The sequence below is a fragment of the Melanerpes formicivorus genome, unplaced genomic scaffold, assembly GCF_026170545.1.
Source record: "Melanerpes formicivorus ecotype bairdi unplaced genomic scaffold, bMelFor1.0.p_v2 SCAF_119, whole genome shotgun sequence".
Classification (NCBI taxonomy): Eukaryota; Metazoa; Chordata; class Aves; order Piciformes; family Picidae; genus Melanerpes; species Melanerpes formicivorus.
In genome coordinates, this window is record NW_027142471.1 from 813,569 (window position 1) to 828,192 (window position 14,624).

At 48.5% G+C, this 14,624-nt stretch overlaps 1 pseudogene; it reads right to left on the minus strand.

The window, feature by feature from the left end:
* Window positions 1–5,802: 5,802 nt before the first annotated feature.
* Window positions 5,803–6,914, minus strand: LOC137456176 (feather keratin Cos1-2-like; annotated as a pseudogene).
* Window positions 6,915–14,624: the final 7,710 nt, after the last annotated feature.

Here is a 14,624-nt window from a genome sequence, read left to right on the forward strand (position 1 = left end):
GAGTCCTGTCCATGGGCTGCAATCCTTTTGGGTGTCACTACTCCAGTGTGGGTCCTGCAGGGGACACATATCCTGCAGGGGATGTCCACCTGATGCAGCATGGTGTCCTTCATGTTCAGCAGCCTGGATCCTCCACTATGCTCTCCTCCACAGGCTGAAGGCAATCTCTGCAATGTCTTCTGGAGCACCTGCTCCATCTTTTCTGTTCTTAGTGGCAGCAGGACTTTCTGCAAGTGGGTACAGTGGAGTATTGTGGCGGTTGCAAACTATCCCCCCGACGAGGCAGGAAGGATCTCAAGGTGAGCCTTGCAGGAGCTGATGTTTATCAGATCTCTGGTGCCCCTTTGTCTGGGGTCTTTTATTTTGCTTGGGGAACCTGCTTACTAAGCAATTGACCACAGTGAAAGCAACAGGAGCATAAATGGAGTCTTGCTACACAGGATCAGCTTTTGCAGTTCAGAACTTCTGCCCTTTAGAACAGAACCTAATGAATCTCAATCCCCACCACTCCTTGGTGAGCATACAAATATATCCTGGGTATTCGTGGGAGAGTTTCCCTTTATGAGTGAGGTGTGTGCACATTTTGGGTCATCTGCTCCAAACAGTTGAATACTTTAACTAGTTGTGCAACAGCATTTTCCCAACTGACATCCAAACCTGTAATTGCATTGTGTTGCTAGAAGAGCAGACATAACTAAGAAATCAGTGTCTGTTAGTCTCCTGTTTTGTCTGTGTGACCGTTTTAGGCTGTGCCTTTAAGAAAGGGACAGTTGCTGGAACACTCTGGCTGAATGTTTTGAAAATATTCAGATATTCTAAATGAATTTCATTGGTAGATAGGTAAAATGCAACTTTAAGTTTTAGTTCACTTTAAGTCTCAGTTCCAGTCTGTTCTGTCTTTTCAGCCTGTCTGCTTCTGCCTCTGAGCAACAGCTGCTGGAACTAACCTTGAGATAACAGATAAGAAAAAAAAGTAATTCTTGCGTGCACTTTGAGCTAACAGAATTTTCCTCCTTACTAATTACCTTTTCTCTCTCTCTAACCCTTTTGGGAAAAAAAGGAGGTAGGAGGAGAGAAGGGGTGCAGGGGGGGGAACCCCCCTCTGGTTGGAGGAGGGAGTTTTGTTCTGTATTACTTTCTTTGCTGTGTATGTCTGTATATATTGTAAATACTGTCTAGTGTGTATATATCCATTTGCATTTCATCCTGCTTGTAAATATAGCTCATATCCATTTTGCTTCTCTGACTGAGTTAGCCGTGGCTTCTTTGTGGGGGAGGGAGAACTGAACTTTCTCTCACCACCAGTCTGTCTCCTTTAAGACATTTTTGGCTTAGATCAAGCCAATGATCAAGGAATTTGTGTATAAACACAACTGTGCACTGTGGTGGGTTTAGGAATTACTTCCAACAGAAATTTGGAGATTTACCCCCAAAATAAATCACCAGAAGGTTTTGGGAGCAAATGAAACTATATTTACAAGCAAACTAAAATCTAGAAATACGAAATGCAGTGAATATGTACAAAATTCACAACATTTACATAGAGTTACAATTTGCAAACAACACAAGCCCCCTCCTCCCCGCCACCCCGACCACTTTGGAAAAGTCCAGGGGGCTGCTCACAGCTTGCCTGCTTCTACTTCCTTTCACCTTCCCCCGAATACCTTACACAATCTAAACAGAAGACAGTTCAGCTTGTATGCAAGGTCAGAGAGACAAGGAAGCAAGCCACGCAAGTCGCAAAAGTGAAGAAACAAAGAGAGAGAATAGTTTATACAGCTGACTTTTATCCCAGTCTGCACCAGACATCTCTGGTGAAAGCATCTCTGAAACAGAGGTTTTACAGGAAAAGAAGGTGCAATCCATTATTAAAAATGAGATGCATACGGAACCATGTGGCAGAAATCCCTGGACTAGTGTCTGCATGACGCCTAGGTTGGGTTCGAAGCTAAATCAGCTCCAGGCCAGGTTTTCATGCAAGCCAGGTGAAACCAAGGCAGCATTTGTGAAGAATTTCTTTGTCAGAAACAATCAGATACTGCTTAGTGTTGATGAAACTATAGGCTTTTGGGTTTCTGCTGTGGTTTTGAGTTACAGTCCGGCAGGAATAATTGTCTCCAGATCCGTAACTCCAGTCACCCTTTGGACATGTGGTAGAAGGGCACATATGCCCAGAATTATGCCCAAATAAGCCCCAAACATGTCCCTGCATGTTTTGCTCAAACCTGCACTTCCCTCTCCCTGCTGGAGTGGATATTTCAGCCCAGTGCTGAAAACAAAATCCAAGCATCCTCTAGCCTGAGTAAACACCAACACGCCTAGACTTGTTCTCCTCTCTGCCTTACTTGGGGTAAACAACAATCATGCGTCCAGCTCATGAGTTGCTTATGTTTGTGATTGTGATTCTTCCATGTATGAAAGAATTCTGGTCAAATGCTCTGCTACAGGTTAATTGGTGTGTTTACCAAGGTTTGCCATTGCGTAATTCAAGCCTCGAGAAAACGATAAATACAAAGCAAGGTTGTAAAGAATGCACCTTGCCTGCTGTCCAGAAAGAAGCCCTGTCAAGCTTGTTTGCTACCTGGGAAAAGCCTAAAGCTTCATGCTAGCCTGTAACCCAGAACCAAGCCAGGCCTCAGTTTACCTTCAGCCAGCAAAGAGCCCTTTGCAGCAATGCATCACATCAGTCCTGCACAGAAAGGGACAGAGACCTGGGAGAACCAGGACCTTGCCTCAGTTGTGAGAGACTCTGCACCTATGAGCTGGCAGAGAACTGGCTCAAACTTCTTTTCAGCAGTTCCACGTATGACCACTGCAAACTGCAGCACACCTGGTCTGAGGGGACTGATCCTGGAGCACCAAGAGCAGTAACTGTTTGAGGCTTGCTCACTTGAGAGTGGAGAGCCACAGCCATCCATGGCCATCCTGGTCCAAGGACCGAGGAAAAGGTCCGGCTTGTCCAGAACAGTGCCGGCTGCTGAGCCGGGAAAGGAGCCGCTGCCCATAAACTGCAGTGCTCCACAGCCCTGAGACCCAAGTGCCAGGTGATCCAGAGCTCCGTCTGTGCCAGTCACTGTGCTCTGCAAACTCTGCAGCACCACCAGCACCAGGCAAGCCCATAGCCTTCCAGGTGAACCTGACTCTCTGGCAGCATTCAGCTCACCACAGAACCTGCTGCATGCCACAAACCATGGAAGAGAGCTGCATCAACACGTGCCCTGAGGAGGGACCACCCCAGAGACCAGCCAGTGGCACTGTTAAAGAATATATATTTAATTTATCAATGATATGGCAAATATTAATAAAAATATTAATAAACTTTTATTAACATGAAAAATTGCCAGAACATATTAAATAGGTTCAATGTATGGTTAGAAGAGATATTTACAATGGGATGCACAGGAGTTAGGTATCTGTGACAATTTTAACAATTTTATGCAAACTAGTAGGAATATAGCCAGGAAGGGGTTGGCCTCTTCTCCCAGGCAACCAGCACCAGAACAAGGGGACACAGTCTCAAGCTGCGCCAGGGGAGGTTTAGACTCGAGGTGAGGAGGAAATTCTTCACCGAGCGAGTCGTTCGTCATTGGAATGTGCTGCCCAGGGAGGTGGTGGAGTCACCGTTCCTGGAGGCGTTCAAGAGGAGATTGGACATGGCACTTGGTGCCATGGTCTAGTCATGGGGTCTGTGTTGATAGGATGGACTCGATGATCCTCGAGGTCCTTTCCAACCTAAGTTATACTGTGAATATCAGAAAAAGAGATTTAGCCTCCGGGAGAGAAATGGCTCTCACAGGGGGAGATTCAACAAGAACCATTAAGCCAAAGAGGCAATGGATTCATTACTCACAGCTAATTCCACTCCAGTGGGAGGTGCTTCTGCTATGTATTAGAGGCTTTGGGCTTTGGGGCTCTCTCATGCACCAGGCATGGCAGGGTGCTGGAAGGAAGGCCACAAGGTCTTCGGTGGCTGGTCTGGATTCAGTGGATGACAGGCTGTTAATGACACGTCTTCGTGATGGGCACTTGCTTTGTCCTGGGAAAACTGAGGCACAGCAAAATCCTGGTTGCAAGGGGAAGCAGGCTGAGCTTTGACTCCTAAGACCATGGCTTCTCTCGTAGTTTGTGGTGTGTAGGCTCCTGGTATTATCCCAGGCTCTGAACCGGGCACTAGAGGCAATGCAACCAAGGCAACTTCAAGCCACACAGGTCCAAGCAGATCCAAGCATGCAAGGCTTGAGCAAGGCTTCAGCAAGGCAAGGTGACTAGAAATCAGCCTGTATATAAATCTTGCCCAAGATTCAATTGGGCCAGTAGGGCAACTGAAGCCAGCATATAGTTACCCAATGAGAAGGGCTTCTGCCAGGCTGTGGCCATAAAAGGCAGAAACACAGGCCTGATCAGGCAGGAGCAGTCACTAGCACATGTGCACATACCCTGCATACAAGGCTGTTTACCAGAGACGCATGGTCCTGTCCCCTTTGTTCCGTTTCCTGCATTACCCCGACTTTCTGCAGGAAAGAGGGGGGAGTGGGGGACCATGTCAGACATGAAAGTCTGTCTGGGTTTGTGCTAGGGCTCATTTGACCCTGCCATGACAGGCATGGCCAAGCTCCCCAAGCCTCAACAGCAACCGCTTTCCTGCTTAGCTACAAAGCTACTAAGTCTTCAGGGATAAAGCTGTCACTAAGTCTGCACTACAGCAACAAGCTGCAAACCCAACAGACCATGAAACTGTACTCTTTCAGCTTTCACATCTCTAATGCCATTTTGGTTTTGTATAAATCCCTGTGTGGTGGTGTAACTCATGGATTATAAATGCTGCAGCCCCAGTAAATTCTGGACTCATAAATTGTGAGTAACTGGTTTGTTCCTTTGTATAAGGCTCACTTCTGCCTTGACTCCTCACCGTTTCAGCAGCAAGGTGCCAGCTGAGTCTTTCCCTAGTGGGCAAGCAGCATATTCCACTGCAGGTTCTCTTTCTAGTTGAATAACTGGTTTGCATTTTCTGAGATCACTTTATTATTTAAACTGTTGCCTGTACCCTTTTGTGAAGATTACCAACCATGACCATACACCTGTGACTGTAAAGATACTGCAAAAATGTTATTGGCAAGTTTTTATATTAATACAAAATAATAGTTATTTTATTAATATTTCTGCTGCTTATTAATATCACATCTATATCAGGACACATCCTCTATTTGAACCTCCTCCTCCAGGAAAGATCCTTCCAGAGCTAGATGGGACCCACTGCACAACAGACACAAAGATTTTCAGCCTCATACATTGGCCTAACACAGCCATGAGCTCTGCAGCCAAGGGTAGCTCCAGTTGGGTTCCCCATTCACTGAACACACTCCAAGGACCAGGGCTCAAGACTCACCTGGAAAGAGACAATAACAAGGCTGTGAGAGTGATAGCCATTGGCTCTGGAGTAGCCAGGAATGTCTTGCTCAACTCCAAAGTACTGCACACAAAGGGCAACCCAGTGCAGTGAATCCTATGATCTCTTCCTCTACACATAAAGAGGCACAGGATTTACGGGTATGAAATATTGTTTCCTGCTTCCACCTTACTGGTTTAGACACTTGGAACACCAGAGGTGTAACTTATGTGGCAGTAACAGGAGGCAACACGCACACCAAGGACAACTTGGTGCAGTGAATTCTACCACCTCCAAACTCTTCAAACAAAATTGGATCCTCTTTTAAACCCAACAGAGTGGTCTCCCAAATCACCATTTCTCCTGAGCACAGTGGAATGGTCACCACAGAAGGAAAGAGGAGTCAGAGGAGAAAATTTGAATGCAACACAACTTTAATGAGTCCAGAGTAGAAAAGGAGTTGCACCAGGGGCAGACACTTAAATGGGGATAGGGTGGGGCTGCTGCAGGGTGTCCATCTGCCTGCCCTGCCAAGGAAGGGAGGCCAACAGGTGCCAGCTAGGCAGACACTGGGAGAGAGCTACAGCAAAGTGAAGAGAGAGAGAAGAGAGCGGAAGAAGCAAATATAGACATAATCCACACTTCTAGACAGCACAGGCTGACCCCTGCCTGCCACCCTTACAGGAGGCATCAGGGACGCAGAAGTAATATAAACAGAGTGGTCCAAAGCTGTATCTCAAGTCTAGCATCAAGGTCTAAGATGTTGGAAGTTCTTCTAGCCAAGGCCATTGCCAGCAGCTCTAGCAGGGGCGGCAGCAGTAGCGGTTGGTGATGCAGGAGAGGTCAAAGCCCCCAGAGTTGATGGGCACTCCCTCAGAGCTGAGGATGCTGCCAACAGCAGCAGAGGTGGAGGAGCCCACGGCAGTGTTCTGTGGGAAGGAGCTGAGGATGGGTCCAGGCAGGGTCACCACCACAGGGGAGGGCTGGATGATGATGGTGGAGCTCTGGCACTGCCTGCAGCAGGGCTCATTGCAGCTGCTGGCCAGTGGGGTTGGGCCACAGGGCTGGCAGCAAGGCTCACAGGGCTGGCAGCTTTGGCACTTCTCAGGGCAGGACATGGTTTTGGGCTGCAGGTGTACCTGTGAGAGAATGTCATGGAAGCTCAATATGGGAAAACATAAGAAGCAGCTCTGCACCCAACCACAGTGGAGTCCAGGTTCCATCCTGCACCAGCATATCCTGCTCTCTTCTAAGCTCATCTACGTCCCAGTCTCTCTCTGCTGAAGATCTTCTCTCCCCTTCTTTCTCCTAGGAGTATCAGGTCCCAGTCCAGATGAGATTCCATTGGGCAAAGACCTGATGTTACAGAAGGAGGAGCAGAGGCTTCAGACTCACCTGGTTGCCAAGGAGAAGGAGGCAAGAGAAGTGGATGAGAGAGCAGAGAGCTGGGCTGCCTTTTATAGCAGTGCTGCAGTGCCTCAGGCCCAGAGGCAGCTTTGTGGAAGGAAGAATTCTGTGAGCAGCTCATGACAAATGCAAACCATCCCAGCAGAAGGGACTGGCTGCATCCTGGGTTCCTGTCCTGCTGCTGCTTCATTTCCTGCCTTCTGCCACATTCTTTCCATTGGGAGGTCTGCTCTCAGTGCCCAGGTGAGATCCCCAAGGGTGTGCAGGGCAGACAGATGTCAGTGCAGGCAGAAGAGTCAGCTGCAGTGCTGGTGGCATCCCATGCAGGCAGGTGATGTGTACCTGTGTCATTCCTGAGGGCTTGTTTGTGGCCAGCTTGTCAGGAAATGGGCACTGCTGTTGTGTTTCTCATCCAGCTGCCCAGGGCTTTTTGCATGATTGCATGCAGCCTGCATGAGCAGATGTGTGTCTGCTTTTGCTTGTGTACCTCTCCTGAAGGGATGTGTAGGTCATGACAGGGGGCCTGCTACTGCACTCCTCCTGGCAGCAGGTTCATGTTATGTAAGGAGTGGAGTGTTGGTGATGGAGAATGGAGTCAATACAGACGACCAGTATCATCGAGTGTTGTTCCTTTATTGTTCCAGTATTGTAGGACTATAGTGCGAGCATAGTGAGTATTGTATAGCAAAGTAAAGTAAAAGAAGAGTGCATATTAAGGGAACTTCAACAACTTATGTAAGCTCAGAGAGCCACACTGGCATAGCTTCATTCGTTCCCATGAGTGACCACACATCATACTATCGATTATTGGTCCAACTACTAATGACACAACGAGGTTGTTGATGCAGGTGCATGTCCTGTTGTTCCAAGATAACTCTCTATGTTTATAGCTACCAGTGCCCTGCTTTAGTTGCATGCTGCAGGCACAGCACTGTTTTGCTACACTGCTATCCACTTCTGCCCTTATGCTGAGCATGGCCTACCACCATGCCAGGCTCTAGGCCTACACTGCCAGATTGCTCACACTGCTCGTCGCTGGCATTGCCACAGTGGTGGTTGGAATGACATCTACATCTGACTAGTTGTGGCTTTGCCCTGTCAAAGAGGTGTTCAGAGAACTGCAATGCAGCCTCTGCTTCTGCAGCTTCCATTTCTTGCTTTATTACTAGAGAGAAAGGCCAAGAACCACTGCCCATCTGTGCAGGCTTTGTCCCAGTGTGGATCACTTTATGGTGCAGCATTGATGGTGAATGGGATGGGAGCCGGGCTGCTCCTGTCCTTCTCAATGCCAGATACACTTTTGTGGCTGATCAGCCAAGTTGCCTAAACGGATCAAGTTCCTGACGTTTCTCTACTCTGCCTCATTGCACAGTTGGACTGACCCAGTTTAGAGGCATTGTAGCTGTTGCATGCCCCTTGCCTTGTTGGTCTTGCTGAGATCAGCGCCAGATGGTGCTGATGGGAGGCTTTCAGCCAGGATATAGAATACCTACATAGAATAAACCAGGTTGGAAGAGACCTTCAAGATCATCGCATCCAACCCACCAACCAATACAACCCACTTAATCAACTAAACCCTGGCACCAAGCCAGGACCTACTTCTCTGTCATAGGGGAGAATGTTTGAAGCTTAAACGTTGTACTGCTGGGCCCCAACCTCATTACCATCTCCCTGTGTGATAGATACATCTGTGCCTGTATCTGGCCCACAGTGGTCTCTGCTTGGAATGACATGGAAGTGACTTCCCAGATTCACCTAAAAGCTGCCTTGTCTCTGGCTGGACTTTGTTGAACTGCACTCATAGCCACAAGACCTCATCCTGACCTTGACTCACTGTCTTTCCAGCTTGACCCCTGCAGACACATGGAAGAGAATATTGTGAGCCAGAACATAAGCAGGATGTCTTAAATGCCAGATCCCGGCTGCAGACCTATGCTCTGCTTGGGGTTTTGGAGAAGCTGATATCTCTGTCATGTCTGTGGTGTGCAGTGTCTCTGCAAAGCAGAAGGCAAAACTGCAAACCCTTCAGTCCATAAGAGCAGATACTTGCTCCCTTGGGACATGCCGGGCAGAACCCTTTGTGAAAGTGCCCTGAGGGGTGAGAGAGGCTCAGGGGCAATGTGAAATGGAGCAATTAAGGACCTGGTGATGAGAACATTATGGAAAGCAACCACAATTAGCTACATTTGTTAATTTTTTTTTCAGAGAAGACATGAAAAGCAGATATGAGAAGGCTCCAGGAGGGACATTTGATGGTTGTAATTCTGCCGCATTTCTTTCCCAATCTTTATGTGCTTCTAATGCTGCAACTTTTTTTTCCTCAAGATTATTTAAATTCTCAAATGCCCCTCAGAGGAGCCTGAGCTTGTTGAGGCAATGACATGTGCCCAGCCTGGGATTCTTCAACCAGAAAATCTGATGCTTCAAGGACAAAACACTAACATTCCCTGTGAGCCAGGAAAAACACCCTGCAGAGCGCAGCCCCCTGAAGTGCTGGCTCATTTCCTTGGAAGAATGCATTTAGTTTGTACATGTGGCAGGGTTTTATTCCCCCTTACATGTTGGCACCCTTTGATTGGAGCAAGCTTTAGTTTATACACCTGGCTGGACTCTAAGGACTTCTGAGAAGACTTCTGAGATTCTCTGCCCTCAGCATTTGTGGAATTCCGTTGCTAGAGCAGTAATGGGGTTCCTACATTCATCAGCCAATGGGACCCCCTTATCAGGGGCTATTACTGCTACCCCAGCACTCCAAATCAGAGTGAGATATGAACTCTCATTTTTTTGTTTAATGTCTCATTAATCTCAATTTACTTTATGCTCTCCTGCAGCAGCCTGAACTGGTCCTTTTCTGCTGAACTTGCTTTGTACTCCTTTGTGCCCACTCATACAGAATTCTGCTGCTGCTAAGGTCAGAAGGAGATGGAGGAGGTGCTGCAGGTGATGGTGCAGAGAGTGGCCTAGAGCCTGTAGGAGAGACCATGGTGGAGCATCTACACTGCAGCTCGTGGAGGACCCCACACCACTTCAGATGGACATCCCCAGGAGGATCTGTCCCCCCTGCACACTGGAGACTGCTCCCACACTGTAGTAGCCTCAGCCAGAAGGACTGCAGCCCATGGGCAGGACTCACGCTGAATCAGGTCTTCAGAGGCTTCAGGCTATGGGAAGGGCTCACCTTGGAGCAGAGGAAAAGAGGGAAGAGGAAGGAGCATAAGAACAGAACTGCTGTGCTCTGACCACAAGCCACATTCCCACTGCACTGCAGTGATTGATGGTGGAGGAAAGAGAACGGTTGGGAACTGAAGGGTGAAGCTGAGCCTGGGAACAAGAGGTGAGGGTGGGGTTGAAGGCATTTCTGGCTTGGTTTCCTGTTTCTCACCATTCTTCTCTCTTTGTAAATGGCAAGAAATTAATTTAATCTTCCCCAAATTGAGTCTTTGTTGCCCACGATGACAACTGCTAAGTGATGTCCCTGTAGTTTTCTCTTGATCATTATCTCTACCCATGAATTGTTTCAGCAGGACATGTCAGTCCCCTTATACAGACAAACAGAGATGATGATTAAATCTGACACCTCTTCATGGGCTGGGAACCCCACATCTCTGCAACTTCAGATGGAACCACAATGGAATAGAATAGAATAGAATAGAATAGAATAGAATAGAATAGAATAGAATAGAATAGAATAGAATAGAATAGAATAGGTTGGAAGAGACCTTCAAGATCATCATGTCCAACCCATCAACCGATCCAACCCACATAAACAATTAAACCATGGCACCAAGCACCCCATCAAGTCTCCTCAACACCTCCAATGACGGTGACTCCACCACCTCCCCGGGCAGCCCATTCCAATGACGAATGACTCGCTTGGTGAAGAACTTCCTCCTCACCTCGAGTCTAAACCTCCCCTGGTGCAGCCTGAGACTATGTCCTCTTGTTCTGGTACTGGCTGCCTGGGAGAAGAGACCAACATCTGCCTGTCTAAAACCTCTGTTCTTAAGGTAGTTGTAGAGAGCAATAAGGTCACCCCTGAGTCTCCTCCTCTCCAGGCTAAGCAGCCCCAGCTCCCTCAGCCTCTCCTCATAGGGCTGTGTTCCAAGCCCCTCACCAACTTTGTTGCCCTTCTCTGGACACACTCCAGCAAGTCAACCTCCTTCCGAAACTGAGGGGCCCAGAACTGGACACAGGACTCAAGGTGTGGCCTAACCAGTGCAGTGTACAGGGGCAGAATGACCTCCCTGCTCCTGCTAGCCACACTGTTCTTGATGCAGGCCAGGATGCCATTGGCCCTCTTGGCTGCCTGGGCACACTGCATGCTCATGTTCAGCTTACCATTGACCAGCACCCCCAGGTCCCTCTCCACCTGGCTGCTCTCAGCCACTCTGACCCCAGCCTGTAGCACTGCATGGGGTTGCTGTGGCCAATGTGCAGAACCCAGCATTTGGATGTGTTAAATCTCATGCCGTTGGATTCTGCCCATCAGTCCAGCCTGTCCAGGTCCCTCTGCAGAGCCTCTCTACCCTCCGGCAGATCAACTCTTGCCCCCAGCTTGGTGTCATCAGCAAATTTACTGATGATGGACTCAATGCCCTCATCCAGATCATCAATAAAGATGTTAAAGAGCATGGGGCCCAGCACTGATCCTTGGGGGACACCACTAGTGACTGGCCGCCAGCTGGATGTGGCACCACTCACCACCACTCTCTGGGCTCGGCCCTCCAGCCAGTTCCTAACCCAATGCAGTGTGCTCCCATCCAAGCCATGGGCTGACAGCTTGGCCAGGAGTTTGCTATGGGGGACGGTGTCCAAGGCCTTGCTGAAGTCCAGGTAGACTACATCCACAGCCTGACCCACATCCACCAGGTGGGTTACCTGATCACAGAACGAGATCAGGTTGGTCAGGTAGGATCTGCCCTTCCTAAATCCATGCTGGCTGGGCCTGATCCCTTGGCCATCCTCTAAGTGCTGTGTGATTGCACTCAAGATGACCTGTTCTATGATCTTGTCTGGCACTGAGGTCAGGCTGACAGGTCTATAATTCCCTAGCTCATCCAACCGGCCCTCCTTCTGGATGGTCACCACGTTGGCCAGCTTCCAGTCCTCTGGGACCTCGCCAGTGAGCCAGGACTGATGAAAAATGATGGAGAGTGGCTTGGCCAGCTCATCTTCCAACTCTCTCAGCACCCTAGGATGGATCCCATCTGGTCCCTTGGATTTTTGGGGATCCAAGGGGCTGAGGAGAGCTCCAACTACCTGCTCATGGAACACAGGGAAACTGTGCAGCTCCCTGGCTCCTTCTGCCAGCTCTGCAGGCCAGCTGTCTGGAAGACATTCTGTCCTGCTAGTAAAAATTGAGGCAAAGAAGGTGTTAAGTACCTCTGCCTTTTCATCATCCTTGGTTACAACATTCCCCTCCGTGTCCACCAAAGAGTGGAGGTTGTCCTTGCCCTTCCTCTTGCTATTAATGTATTTATAGAAGGACTTTTTTTTGTCCTTCACAGTAGAGCCCAGTTTAAGCTCCAAATGTGCTTTTGCCTCCCTAATTTTCTTCCTAGAAGACCTAGCAACATCATTAAACATTCCATGGGTTGCCTCACCTTTCTTCCAAAGATGGTGCACCCTCTTTTTGTCCCTTAGTTCTTTTAGGAGTTCATTACCCATCCAGGCTGGCCATCTGCCCCGGCAGCTCATCTTCCGGCACATTGGCACAGCCTGTCCGGGCACTTTCAAGAGTTTTTCCTTGAAGTAGGCCCAGCTCTCCTGGACCCCTTTGTTTTTAAGGGCTGTATCCCAAGGAACCCTCTGAGTTAGTTCCTTGCGTAACCTGAAGTCTGCCCTCTGGATGTCCAGAGTGGAGGTCTTCTTGCTGCCCCTCTTAGCTTGACCAAATAATGAGAATTCAATTATCTCATGGTCACTGGACCCCAAACACCCTCCGCCCACCACCTCACCCACCAGCCCTTCCCTGTTGGTGAAGAGGAGGTCAAGCATAGCCTTACCCCTGGTAGGCTCACGCAGCACCTGGTATAAGAAGCTGCCCTCCATGCACTCTAAGAACCTCCTAGACTGTCTGCTCTCTGCTGTGTTGAGATCCCAGCAGATATCAGGCAGGTTGAAGTCACCCATGAATTCTTTCATGATTCTTTAAGGGTACCTTGTACAGATCCCTACCATGTGCTGGCAGCATGATCATTGTCGTAGGGTTGGAAGGGTAAGGCCAAAAAATCCTCCTCCCTCCCCCCTGTAAAGTAAAGGGAAAAAAAAATTGAAGGGAAAGGAAAAAACCTCACCGCTGAATTAGCAAAGCAGTGGAGCTGTATATTTACAAAGCAATATAGGATACGCAGGGGAATTTACAGAATTTACAATATATACAAAAATATACAACAAAGTAGCACAGAAATGAGAGTTCCCCCCTCTGCTGAGGGGGTTCCCCACTTCCGCTTCCCCCTCTCTCCCCCTTTCCCCAGAGCTGGTTAGAAAGAGAGAGAAAGAGAAAAAAGTTAGAAGCAGTTATGTGTTAATTGGAAAGCAGTTAATACAGGCCTTGCAGTTTGTCAGTTTTTCAAGGTCAAGCCTTGGCCGAAAGCCCAGAACAGAGAGAGCTGCTGCTTCCTAGGGAGGGGGAAGCAAGACAGAACTGAACTGGAAAAGTGCAGGAAACCCAAGATACCCTGCTGCACTCCCAGTTCAGAAGGTGCTTCCTCCCAATCTACCAATGAAATTAGTTTAGATCCGTCTTTTTCGTTTACCAACTTCCGTCCACCATATTCCCTTTCTTAAAGGGACAGCCTCAACCGGTCACAATCATTTATCAAACTGTGGAACTACTTGTGGTGTTCTATCATATTCAGTGAGATGAAATGAACTGTGCCATGGGAATTAGAGTCTGCATGAGCTGTACTGCCAGAATCTCTGAGCCCATGGGCAGCCTGGGCTCTGAGGGTGAAGCAGGAGCCTCTGCAAGTTCTTACTGTTTTCCTCTACTCCTCATGCTGTGGCCTTTGTGTTGTTAGTGGCCTGTCTTGCAGTGGCTCAGCCTTCAGCTGAGGATTATGGGTGGGAAGTGATCGTGGAGGCACATCCCTGGAGAGCCTGGAGGGTGTCCTGCATGGTGGCATGGGATGTGGAGTGAGGCTGCTGAGGGTGAACCTTCTGGGAGAGTAACTTCTGTAGAGGCAGAACAAAAAGTGCTGGAGATTGGAGAAAGTGACACCTGAGCATTCCTGGGCATTGTCAGTGACACTGGGGAAATGTCCATGGTGACAATTCCAGCTGGCTCATGGTTACTGCTGGAAGAGGTTGGAACTGGTCCCTGTTCCTTTGGTGTCCTTTGTTCTGTCATCCTCCTAGCAACCCTCCTGACTACATTCTGTGTTCCCTTATGTAGCTTTCATCTTGCTGTGGCTTCTCTTGCTTTCCTCTGTGCCTAATTTTTCCTTTTTCATGCTGTCCTACCCAATGAGATTGCTGTTCAAAAAAGCTGTTCAAAAAAGGACTGGATGTGGCACTTGAAGCCATGGTTTAGTTGTCAGGAAGTGTTGGGTGATAGGTTGGACTTGATGATCTTTGAGGTCTTTTCCAACCTTATTGATTCTATGATTCTAATGAGTATAGAAAAGATGCATCTGCCTGGCTTGTGCTGCTCTTCTGCCCTCAGCCACCCTCTTGCAGAAGGGACCTCTCCTTGTGAGATATGACTGCTCTTGTGGCTTTATCTCCTAACCAAATTGTCCTGAGGAAGCAAAATCCCTTCCTAGCTGTGCACCTGGGCATCAGACAAACCTTGGCCTGTGAACAGACTCATCACCCCCGAGAACAAACA